The sequence below is a fragment of the Hippopotamus amphibius genome, chromosome 2, assembly GCF_030028045.1.
Source record: "Hippopotamus amphibius kiboko isolate mHipAmp2 chromosome 2, mHipAmp2.hap2, whole genome shotgun sequence".
NCBI lineage: Eukaryota > Metazoa > Chordata > Mammalia > Artiodactyla > Hippopotamidae > Hippopotamus > Hippopotamus amphibius.
The window spans coordinates 136745847-136759233 of NC_080187.1; positions in this window are offsets into that span (position 1 = coordinate 136745847).

A 13387-nucleotide genomic window follows, 5' to 3' on the forward strand; every position below is an offset into this window, starting at 1 on the left:
TTCAGACATTAAGAGAGGAATTTAGGAACTCAGCAGTGCATTAGGCTGAGTAATAGTCCTCAAAGATATCAAGTTCTAGTCTCTGAAATCTGTCAGTGTTACTTTATTTGGAAAAAGGGTCTTAACAGATGTGATTAAGTCAAGGATCTAGACATGGGGAGATTATTCTAGATTATTTGGGTGGGCCCTACATGCAATCACATGTGTGCTTATAAAAGGAAGGCAATGAGAGATCTGACATGCACAGAGAAGGTGGCAATGGGAGAAGGAACAAAGAGAGATTTGAAGATGCTGGCCTTACGAATTGCAATGATGCAGCTGCAAGCCAAGGAACGCTTGCAACTGAGAGAAGGAAGACAGGGATTACCTCCTTGAGCTTCTGGATGGAGGTAAGCCCTGCTTATACCTTGATTTAGACCCAGTGATACTGATTTAAGACTTTTGGCCTCTAGAATTAGGAGAGAATAAATTTCTGTTGTGTAAGCCACCAATTTATGGTAATAGTTTTAGAAGTAAAAGGAACAAATATGAGCAGTGTAAAAAAGATAACACAATCTCTTCTCTCACGGATCCTACACTCTTAAAGAGACAATAGAAGATTAAATGAATTAAACTGACATTAACATATGATGGTGGATATGATGAGAAAGGACAGGGTATTTTGAGAACACATTAGCAGGGAGGCAAATCCAGCTTTGGAGGTCAGGGAGGGCCATTCTGAGCGTGTTTACAAAGAGATCTAAAGATCTAAATTTTGTAGGAGGTATATGGGAAGGTACAAGGCAGTCATAGAAGTGTGTTCCACCCTGTTAAGAGCCAAGAGATCATGGAAAGCATTCCCATTCTAGCCCTGAAAGCAGTATAATGGGCCAGAGCATAAAGTGAATTGAGTGATAGAGATGAGGTGATGAGGCAGACAAAGACTGTATTATGCAAGGACTTATAACCATGACAGAGAGTATGGAGATTTTTTTAAATTTTTATTGGAGTAAAGTTGATTTACAATGTTGTGTTAGTTTCAGGTGCACAGCAAAGTGAATCAGTTATACATATACCTATATCCACTCTTTTTTAGATTCTATTCCCAGATAGGTCATTACAGAGTATTCCCTGTACTATACAGAAGGTTCTTATTAGTTATCTGTTTTACCTATAGTAGTGTCCCAATTTATCCCTCCGCACCTTTCCCCCTTGGTAACCATAAGTTTGCTTTCTACATCTGTGACTCCACTTTTGTTTTGTAAATAGAGATTTTTTTAAAGCAATAGGAAGTCACTCAAGGTTCCCAAGTCAGAGGATGGTGTATCAAATTCCCTTTTAAATGGATAATTTTGGTGTCATGACAAAGCATTAATACAACTGGACTGGATAAGAACCAGCTGAGGAGGCCATAGCCGTGATGATTGTGACTTGCATCAAGACCAAGGACAATGGCAAAGAGGCTAGAGAGGAGGATGCAAGAGACGTTCACTTGGATGGAATGGGACTCTGCAATTGATTGGATATGAGATGAGTGGGAAAGCAAAGAGTCAGGGTGGCTTTGCTGAGAGAGGGGATGCTGACATCTTGGGTGGGGGGTAATTATGAGTTTGGTTTGGGACATGTCGACTTTGACACACTGATAGAAAGTATAAATGAAAATAGTGGCTTGGCAACTGGAAATACAGATATGCAACTCAGAGTGCCAGTCTAGCCCAGAGACGCAGAAGTGAGATTTAATTTTTAAGAAGAGAAAAAAGGGTAAGGAAAGTGGAAAAGGGCTTGGAAAGAGACAAGAGGAACACTCAGTAAACAGCACAGTATCAGTCCCTGAAAAGCATCACCATGATGAGGGACGCTCTCCACCAGACCCCCTGCCCATGAGGCAACACTTCCTAATGCTGGGCTAAAGTTATTTTCAACTTTTGCCCTTCAATTGCTTGAACTGACAGTACACTTTATTTTTTTTTTTTTATTTTTTTTTTTTTTTGGGGTAAACGCATTCCTGCAGACTCTTTTTTGAACTATCAAAGAATATAGACACATCCTGCTTGGAAAATATCTGTTATTAAAGTCAGAACTGAATTTTTCAAGGTTAAAGTAGTCAGAAGGAGAAGAAGGATCTGGAGGAGGGTAAGGAGAAGTGTGAGATAGCACGTAAAGGTGATAATTGCAGTGTCTTCATATTAGAAAAGTACTGTAATTCACAACAATTTAACTTAATACACCTATCATAATTTTGTAATATAGCAATTCCAAATAGAAAATTGGATTATTTAATATACCTCCAGGATATTTCAGGCCAGAAGAAAAATAATTTTCACCTGTAAAATGTAGAAAATTGACCCAAAGATTAATTTGGAGTGAATATTCTATAAATATGGCTAAATGCCCGACTTCTTTTGTTTATTCACTTAAATTGCTCCATTCACCACAAGGAAAAGTGGATTTCTTAAAGAACATGCTTACACAGTGCCTCACAAATCAATACATTTTTTTTTTCACTTGATGAGATGACAGGCACTGCAGAAATGAAAAGAACAAAAAATATTGATAACTGCCTTCATTGTTTACAATATTAAAAATAAATACGCTAGATGCTGTGCACCAGTGCAATAATACCCATGTTAACAGATGCAGCTGATATTTATTGAGTTCCTATCATGTGTTAGGTATTTTATTTGACCTTCAGATTGTAGCATCGAACAAGATAGAGAAGGATCCTGTATGCAATGAGTTTATCTTCTAAACAAAGTATTTTAACATACCACAGTGATCATTTTGTAATGTATAGAAATATCAAATCATTATGTTATGTAACTAGAACTAACATAGTGGTGTAGGTCAATTATATTTCAGTTAAAAAATATGTAGACCCTGGGAGGAAATCAAAATGCTAGTGATGGTTACCTTTGGTGGGTGGGGATTATGGGTGATTGATAATTTTTACTGTATGCTTTTATGTATTTCTAGTTGTCTGCCATGAACATGTATTGCTTGTAAGATTATAAAGGAAATAATAAATGTCATTAAAAACCTTTTTTTTTTTTTTTTTTTTAAACCAGCAAAGCACTTTAAGAGCAGAGAGAAGAGAGTAAATGCTGGATAATTTGCATGAAAGAGTAAGGGAGCCGTGTTTTCTACCAAGCCAGGATACTGGTTGGAGAAATTGGAGAAGGTTGCTCAGACGAGGCGATGTGCTTTGCAGTTTGACAGATACAGAGGAATTCACCAGCTAATGGTAGAGGAGGGCACAGAAGGCAGGACACTTGACAAAATAAGAGTGCAGAGATGAGAACGTACCTAACATCTTCAGAGAATGAGGAACCAACTGATAAAGCTAAAGCATTGGAGATTGAGGCTGGATTGTGGGTAACATTCAACACCATGCAAAATGATTTGAACTCCAAGTATTTACAACCAACCAGAAATGTAAAAAAAATGGCTTTAATCTGTTAATAGCCATACAGAGCAGAACACTCATGTCATAGATCATTTGATTAACCAGTTTAAGCCGTGCTCAATCTCCAGAATAAGCAATTAAAATAAATAAAATGGGTTTGTGCTACAGAAAGAGATTTATTCTCTAACTAAAAACTTCTGGCTAGTGATGGATTACACCAGGGAATGAAGTAGGTTTTCCATCCCTGGAGTTGTAAGGCTTTGAGAACGTTTCAGGCTGGTTTTGTCTAAATCTGTGAAGCCAACCGATATGATCCCTTTCATCCCTCTGGAACTCAGGATTTTTATGATTGTGCGACCTTTAAATGTGCAGCATACTTAAAGGACAAGCTGAAATTAGATTGCTGAGGTACAACCAAAACAATGAAAGATTTTATTTTATATCCATGTCCACATTTATGGCTCCTTTAAAACTTGTGGCTTTTGCAGAACCTTGGAATCAAGCGAGAATAAGATAGCTTTTGTGGTTCTTCAACTAATTATTTTATCAACCATGCAGCAACACAGGCTCAAGCTTCTATAATATACTTGCTAAATTCTAATTAATATAAACCTTTCACCATGATTTTCATAGTGAAAGATAAGACCGTTGTCATATGTCAAACAATAGAAAATTAATTTTGTTTGTCACTGCTTTCTGTTAAAGCAACTATTGTATTTCTCTCCAAGTAGATTATTTATTTGGGAGTAATTTTTACAGCTATATATAGCCATAATCTTTCTTCCGAATGATGAATTTCAAAGGCCAAGACGTATATGATAAATTCCCACTATATAATTTAATGATCTGAAATAATAGTTCTACCATCATTGAATTTATAGACTCTTTGTGTATTAAGAAGCAGACATGAGCTCAGACTTTGCTGGTGATGAATAGCTACAAGGGCATGAACAGTAACTATTCATTTAAGGCCAGGATCTCCTCAAGTTATTCCATCTTTGGGTCAAGATGTCCACAGACTGTTGCAAATTCTCTCATCACCTATTAAAAATGTAAACACTATGAGGTGGCAAAACCCATAGCTTAAAAGAAGGAAGTTTCTTGGCTTCTTACCCTGAGCCAGCAGACGCTTAATAGTATGACATAATCTTGGGCACAAACTGGTTTTTAATGTGATGTAGGTCACAGTCCAAGCAGACTCTGTAGAGGTCCAAGGGCACAGGTTATGGGACATCTTTCACTATCAAAGCTTGGTTCAAGATTGATGGTATGACCAGCATGGCTCCGGGGATTTGGGAAAGAATGACAGCAGGCCATGAACAACAGAACCTGAAGCTGCTTTAGATTCAAGGATACCGTGTTTGTGTTCAAGAAAGCATCAATTCTACTCTTTTTCATTCTATGATGTCTATCTGTCTGTCTGTTTCTGGAAACAGCTCTAGGAACAGGGTGATAATAAAGAAATGTAACACTGCCTCAAGATAAGCAGCCTATAAATGAAAAAACTAAATGAATCCATTGATTTACTGCATCTACACAAGGTCAAATTGAAAAGCAGGACGAAAAGCTAGAGAGGATAATTATTTTAAATCTCTGCAAGGGAAAGTGATCAGAATGAAAGTGAGATAATCAGAGACCAAAAACCAAAGCAAACCAAAAATCAAACACCAAAGGATGCCTTCCCACCCTAGGTGATATTTAAAGTTGCAATTGCCTCATTATTTTTATAACTTGGATAAAAGAAACTATGAGAAAGGCAGAGGAGGTGAGTGAGGTGTGGACCAAAACAAAGGGGCACACAGAGATAGGAAGGGAAGGGAAGGGAAGGGAATACAAAGTAACTGTCATTCATTGCTGAGCAAGGATGTGTCGGTGATTGTGCCACATGTACATCATTTCTCACATAAAATAGCTCTATGAGATGGTATTACTTTTTATAGTAAATGATGGAGTCAGGATGCAAATGGAGGGGCGTCCGATGGAAGAGCCACAGTTCTTTCCCAGTGTTTCATGCTACCCCTCTTCCGATCATCTGGGTTCTAGTGCAGCTGAAGGTGGGGAGAGATGGGGAGTGTGGGGTTACAGAGAAGATCCCACCAAATGCAAACTTTGTTTCTCACCTGTGAGATTACATTTGGCAGGCTTTACCCCAAACACCTCCTCGTTGAAACTGCACAGGTACCATCTCTGAGCTGTTCCCAGAAGTGCTTGCTCCTCAGTGATGCTTTCTTCAGAGCACAGCACAGAAAAATCAAGGATGAGGTGAGGGAGCACAGAAGGAATTTGGAGGCATTTAACACACCCTGAATGGGCTATAACTAAAGACACATTTTCATGCTTACAACAACAACAAAAAACACACCAATTTTTTTGTTTGGTTAGAAACAAACAGAGAAAAACAGAACCTCTGGAGATAAAATAAGATAATGAGATAAGATAAATATGATAACCTATTTTTATTAAAAAGCTTAGAAAAAGCTTTCAGCATCTGCATTTTCTGATAAATTAATGAAGAATTCTGTAAAGCAAGACTTATTTAACTTGGAAGGACTATACCAAAACATTAGTAGTTTTTTCTCTGAGTTAAAAAAAAAAAGACTTTTTCAAATTTCTTTAATGTTACATTTTCTAAGATGTGCCTCTATTGCTTTTAAATGGAAAAATGAAAACAAACTTCAGTTTAAAAAGCAGGAGGGAAAAAGTTTCTGCTCTGACAGCTCATTCTGAAAGTACTTATTGGAGCTTTTGTGATAGACATGCCATGCGATATGGCTTTTAAGATTATCTCTGACATAGATTGAGTTACCTTAGTCAATAAATTTCAGTTCAGGGAGGAATTTTCCTTGAGGCTTCTTGGCAGGAATTTTGCATACTTTTCCCCTTTCCCCAGGGTCCTGGTCAGGGCTCTTCCTCATTTGTTCCTATCTACCAGCTTCTCATATTTGACAGAGATACCATACAGACAAATATTCAGCTGCTTTCAACCCAAGCTGTCCCAAGCTACCTAATGCAGCTCCTTCTAAATCACAGAAAAATGTGTGAACATGTCAAGAAAAATTCAAATTAAGGACAGAGAGGAAATCATCTTGATAGAAATTTAAACAGCTGTTAAGTCAATCATGTTTAAATTCTTCTTAATTTTAGAATAGTTTTGGATTTATAGAAAAAAATGGTAAAGAGTAGACAGAGAGTTCTAACATAGCTTATACCCAGCTTCTCCTATTATTGACATCTTACAATAGTGTGGTACATTTGTCATAATAAATAACCCAATATTAGTACCTTATCATTAATGAAAGTCTGTACTTCACTCAGACTTCCTCAGTTTTTATTTAACGTCCCTTTCTGTTTCAGGATCTCCTCCGGGGTTCACATTACACTTAGCCATCCTGTGTCTTTAGGCTCCACATGCCTGTGACAAGTTGTCAATTACATTTTAATCTTTTGAAAACTGGAAGAGATGAAGGGATGTTGCTATCGTTCTACCTCTTTACAAACTTATGTATGCCTATATCTTCCTAGGAAGGTATCTGAATCCCTAAGATGTATAAAAGCTACCAATATTCATCCAAGTGTTAAGCAAAATGGAAAAGAAAAGAAGAAATTTGTCAGCGTATTTCCAGAAGAATGAGTGTCCTTTATTTCACGCAGCTGCCTGATAAAAGTAAGGGGTTGGGGGAGCCCATCTGGTCGTCATCCAGTGCTTTTTAACAAGGAGAGTTCAAAGACAGGGTCCACTCCATGGGATAAAACAGAAATCAGCCAGATAACTAATGTGGTAAAAGAAACCATATACACAGCATCATCTGGCACACAGCACCTAGCGTGGTGCCTGGCACATGTGTTGAATGGATGAATATAAATGAACGAACGAGGTCCTAAAAGTGACTGAGGACAGGACCCCCCGGACAGCAGAACTTAATTTCAAAGCGTGAAATGATTCATGCACAAAGTCAAATCTACCATCAACTCTAAAATTTAAACCAAGCTCAGAACCCTATTTTTTTTAATTCAAGCTTATGATTTTAAAAAGATAGCATGGAGTATGAAGGGTATATCCTGGATCACTTCTATTTACTAGCTGTGGAGTCTTTAAGAGAGTCATTTAAACTCTTTGAGAGTTAGTTTTCTCATGTGTGTAATGCAGACAGTAATAGTTCCTATATAGATTTCCTGAGAGAACTAAGTAAGACAATGTCTGTTATAAGAGTAGAAACTCGGCAAGTGGTGATGAAACATCATCTCCATCAACATGTTCATTTTTATTGCTACCCAAGGGTATCACAGGCAAAGTGGGAACTACTTTTCTATTTACAATTCACCCTTGAATAACACAGGTTTGAACTGTGCAGGTCCACTTACATGTGGATTTTTTTCAATGGTCAATGCTGTAGTTCTTGCTACATGGTGTGTGGTTGGTTGCATGGATGCAGAACCAGAGATATGGAGGAACCACACAGAGGGAGGGTGGATTCTGAATTACACATGGATTCAACGGTGTGGAGGGTGGCCACCCCTAACCCCTGTGCTGTTCAAGGGTCCACTGTCTTTTCTCCTCCCCGCCACCTCTCTCCAGCATGGAATTCTCACCTCTGAAGCAGCCACATTATAGCCTGTGATCTGTCTGGCAAATTCCTAACCATTTTTGGAGCTGCACCTCAACAAGCATCTCACTGAAAAGTGTTTCCATGCCCCTCCTTTGTGTCTCCCTAGTACCAAGTTAGTATCTTGATATAACTCTTGAGATATTGAAACCTTCGCTCGAACCCAGCCACGTGTGTTCATCTCAGTATACCCAGCACCCAGCATACTGCAAATATTATTTTTCTAGGGTTGTAATAAAGGACCACAAACTCGGTGGCTTAAAACAACAAAAACTTACTGTCTCACAGTTCTAGAAGCTAGAAGTCCAAAATCATGGTGTCATTAGGACTACGTTTCCTCTGAAGTCTCTAGTAAAGAATCCTTCCAAGATTCTTCAGGGCTTTTGATGTTGATGACACTCCTTGGCTTTCCTTAGTTTATAGCAGCATCACTCCAGTCTCTGAGTCCATCTCCACAAGGCCCTCTTCCCTCTGTATGTCTGTGTCTTCGTTTGTCATTCTTCTCTGCGTGTATCTATCACTGAGTCTCTTTTCCTTTTGTTGTAAGGGCACCCGTCATGTTGGATTAAGTGCCCACCTTATTTTAGCATGACCTCATCTTAATTTACATCTTAATTACATCTACAAAAATCCTATTTCCAAATAAGGTCACATTCATGCATGCCAGTGTGTAGGACTAGAATGCATCTATTTAAGGGATACAATGCAACCCACAACACTGTACAGCACAGAGCAGGTGCCCTATGATGTCCTGATGCAGGAATGGGTTGATCAGTGACTAAATAAACAAATTCTACTCTCCCAGTGACCAGGTGCAGACATACAGGTGGTAGCTCATTCTTCTGTAACCACAACTGTGCTTTAAAATGCTGCGGTTTCTTGGCACCTACAGAGTTCTGCCTTTTTAAATCCATGATTAAATAATCCCATGCTAAATCTCCCAGTAATCCCCTTCCAGGGCTTCCTATTTGTATCCAATTATGGAAAACCCAAGCCAGAGCCTCAAAGGCATAATTTTAAAACCATTTTTTCCCTTCTGGGTTAGCTGCTGCAGCCGCCAACATACTAATTGCATGTCTCCCTTCACCTGTATCATGTTAATAACCTGAAGGCAAAACAGTTCTTTGCAACCACATCCTCTTTAGGGGGCCAAAGAAACTGACAGCGTTTGAGACAGAAGTGTGCTGCTAGTTCCTTTCACCCTTTGACTTTTTAACATATGTAATCAGCATCTTAATTTTCTCACGTTTTCTTCTCTGTTAGAGCAAAATGAAAATACTGCAGAGCATACAAAACCCTACGTTTTGTGGTGTACTGGATTCCGACTTTCATATTTCCTTTTTGCTAACCTTGCTCCAGACCTATAGAGAAGTGGCAGTGGCTTCCAAGGTGTTGAGTCCTCATTAGATGTTTCACTTTCTTTGTTAACATTTACTCCTTTCCTGGACCCTTACTGACTTACCTCACCAAGAAAAAAAGTAAGTGACTTTTCCTTAAGCCAGTAAATGAAGAACACAGTGAGCCTACTTGCAAATTCTCCTAGTTCTTCATACTACTTAGCTAACATGTTATGCTAAATCAAATTATCTGCTTGCAACCAAGGGGAGACATGAAAAAAAAAAAAAAGGAAAAGACACCCACATGGGATTAAAGAAATGATAAAAGCCATGGGCAACCTCATGCACATTTACTTGTACTTGTAAAAATAGCAAATAGTAAAGTGTGACATCCTTGGAAATGTTTTCAATCCTTCTCTTACCGAGGATAAGAAACACAAATGAGGCAGTGTGAGAGAAGGAATAGCCAGAGTTTGGAAAAAAAGAAAACATATTTCTGATGGACTCTTTCTCCAGAGTGTTAAATGCTGGTCTCTTGGGATGTTGTAGCTCACGGTTTCACCCAATGGTAAAGGGAGAAAAGTCCTTGGTCCAAAATATCAACAAGAAGCCTAGTTCTATCACTTGCCTGGATTTAAAAATAAATGATAATACATTTCTAGACATAAATATAACTTGGAATAATACCACATAAGGATTAAAAAAAAAGTGGCTTCCTAGGTGGCACAGTGGTTAAGAAGACATGGGTTCAATCCCTGCTCCAGGAAGATCCCACATGCCGCGGAGCAACTAAGCCTGTGTACCACAACTATTGAACCTGTGCTTTAGAGACCGTGAGCCACAACAATTGAGCCCATGTGCCACAACTACTGAGGCCCACGTGCCTAGAGTCCGTGCTCTTCAACAAGAGAAGCCACGGCAATGAGGAGCCTGTGCACCACAACAAAAGAGTAGCCCCCGCTCCCTGCAACTAGAGAAAGCCCGCATGCAGCAATGAAGACCCAACACAGCCAATAAATAAATAAATAAATTTATTTTAAAAAAAGAATTAAAAAAACAAATTCTTCCCTACTTCTTGGGGAACACTAATTATATGTCAGACTCTGGGCTTAAGATTTTAGGTATAATATTCATTTGCTTCTGTGAAGTAATTTTGTTTCAATTCACATTTCAGAGATGAGAAAATCAGAGTTCAGAGAATTTAATCACTTTATGACAAATGACACAAGTAATAAGTGGAAGATCCCAGTTTTTAATCCACATTCATCGTATCCAAAGGCACAAATTGTTACGACTTTGTTATATATAGGATACATTCCCATGGCTCAAAAGGATAAGAGCAGGATGACGCAATGCATGGCAGATACTCCACAGCAGAGGCAATTCTGCTATCAGATCGGGCGCCTGTAATGATGACCCTTACCTTTGGGACGGGGGCAAGGGTGTGGGTGTTCCTAGGATACACCCCAATTCTTCTCTCTGGAAGGAGCCCTCTAGTCTTTTGCTTTTCTTGATCTTTGACCATTCACTCTGGAAAGAACAAAGTTCTTCCTTTTACATCATCTTCCCTGACCACATCTAAAGTAGACATTAGAGATTCAGCCCACCTAGGGGTTAAACATCTTTCTCAGTCAGCCTCACAGTCAAGGGATTTGGGTACTGAAGTGCTGTTTTGAGTGTTAAATAATCTAGCATTTTGGTCCAGTGTCATAACAATGTAACTCAAAAACACAATAGAGTTTTTAATCTATTGACTCCAGTTTATTCCATGTGCCAATGCTATACCCATTATTCTTTTCTACACATATTTTTTGATATTTAGCATGTATCTTTATCACCACCAGGTCTTGCTCTCTTTTATTTCCAGGTACCATGAACTTACAAGACTTAATGGGAGAGCCAGACATTAAGTATCATTAACTTCAGACATTTTGCCTAGTTACAAAGTTAAGTGGATGCCACCTCCCCATTGAATTTTTACTATGAGATACGTTAATCCATTAGTTTATCTCTTGTTGAAAGAATGAATTTAACTGGCCATTTTCTACTCTGTATTTTATCTTTTAGCATTCAAGGTAAAAAAAATCTACCTTTTTTTCTACCCTACAAGTCTGTAAAATACCTTTCCTCCATTTTATTTTATTCTTGCTTGTAAATTGGCTGTTTCTTTTCTGAGCTCATCCTGTTCTTAGAGTAACTTGCAAGATGCAGCCAACAGCACTCATCACACAATATTGGTTCAGACCTCTCTCACTGGAGCTACAACTTCATTTCTCACGTGATTTGTCCCCAAGTTATCAAGGGCAACAGTTTTAGTAAAACTTCCAATATTATATCATACCATCTTTCAAGTCTCAAAGTCTTTAACAACAGTCAAATAACCACCAAGTCAATATCTCAAGTTAAGATTTCTGTCAAGGCAGTGTCCTATTTCTTTCTTTACTTCTTTTTGTTGAAGTACAGTTCACGTACAATATTGTACTCATTGCAGGTTTACAACATAGTGATTTGATATTTTTACAGATTATATTCCATATAAAGTTATTATAAAATATTGACATATTCCCTGCACTGTATATTACATCCTGTACTATATTTATTTTATACCTAGTAGTTTATACCTCTTACTCCCTTTCCCTAATCTTGCCCCCCTACCCCTCTCCCCACTGGTAACCACTAGTTTGTCTTCTATATCTCTGAGTCTTTTTCTGTTTTGTTATATTTATTTCATTTTTTAGATTCCACATATAAGTGAAAATATACAGTATTTGTCCTTCTCTGTCTGACTTTCTTTGCTAAGCATCATACCCTCCAGGTCCATCCATGTTGTTGGAAATGGCAAAAATTCATTCTTTTTTAAGGTTGACTAGTAGTCCATTATATATGTGTGTGTGTGTGTATAAAATAAAATATTATATTATATATATATAATACTTCTTTATCCATTCACCTGTTGATGGACACTTAGGTTGCTTCCACATTTTGGTTATTGTAAATAGTGCTGCTATGAAAAGTGAGGTGTATTTGTCTTTTCTAATTAGTATTTTTGTTTTCTTTGAATATATACCCATAGTGGGATTTCTGGATCATATAGTAGTTCTATTTTTAATTTTTTGAGTAACTTTTGTACTGATTTCCATAGTAGCTGCACCAGTTTACATTCTCATGAACACTATGCTAGGGCTTCCTTTCTTCACATCCTCATCAACACTTGTTATTTGTTGTCTTTTTGATAACAGGTGTGAGGTGAATCTCATTGTGGTTTTGATTTGAATTTCCCTAATGATTTGTGATGTTGAGCGTCTTTTCATGTGCCTGCTGCCCAAATGTATGTCTTCTTTGCAAAAATGCTTATTCAGTTCTTCTGTCTATTTTTAAATAGTGGTGGTGGTGGTGTGTTGTTTTTTGTTTTTTGGGGTTTTTTTTTTTTTTTTTTGATATTGAAGTGTATAATTGCTTTACATATTTTGGATATTAACCCTTATCATATGTATCATTTGCAAATATCTTCTCCCATTCAATAGGTTGCCTTTTTGTTTTCTTGATGGTTTCCTTAGCTATGCAAATGTTTTTGTTTGATTAGGTCCCATTTATTTATTTTTGCTTTGATTCCCTTGTCTGAGGAGACAGATATCATCTATCTATCAGACAGAGATAGATAGATAGATAGATAGATAGATAGATAGATAGATAGATAGATGATAGATAGATAGATAGATGATAGATAGATATAGATAGATAGATAGATGATAATAGATGGATAGCTATAGCTAAGATCTATGTCAAAGAGTGTGTTGTCCATGTTTTCATCTAGGAGTTTTATGGTTTCAAGTCTTACATTTAAGTCTTTATATATTTTGAGTTTATTTTTGTCTATGATTTGAGAAAATGTTCTAATTTCATTCTTTTACATGTAACTAGCTGTCCACTTTCCTCAATACCACCTAATGAAGAGACTGTGCTGTCTCCATTGTATATTTTTGCCTTCTTTGTCATAGAATAATTGGCCATAAATGTGTGCATTTATTTCTGGGCTATCTACTCTGTTCCATTGATTCATATGT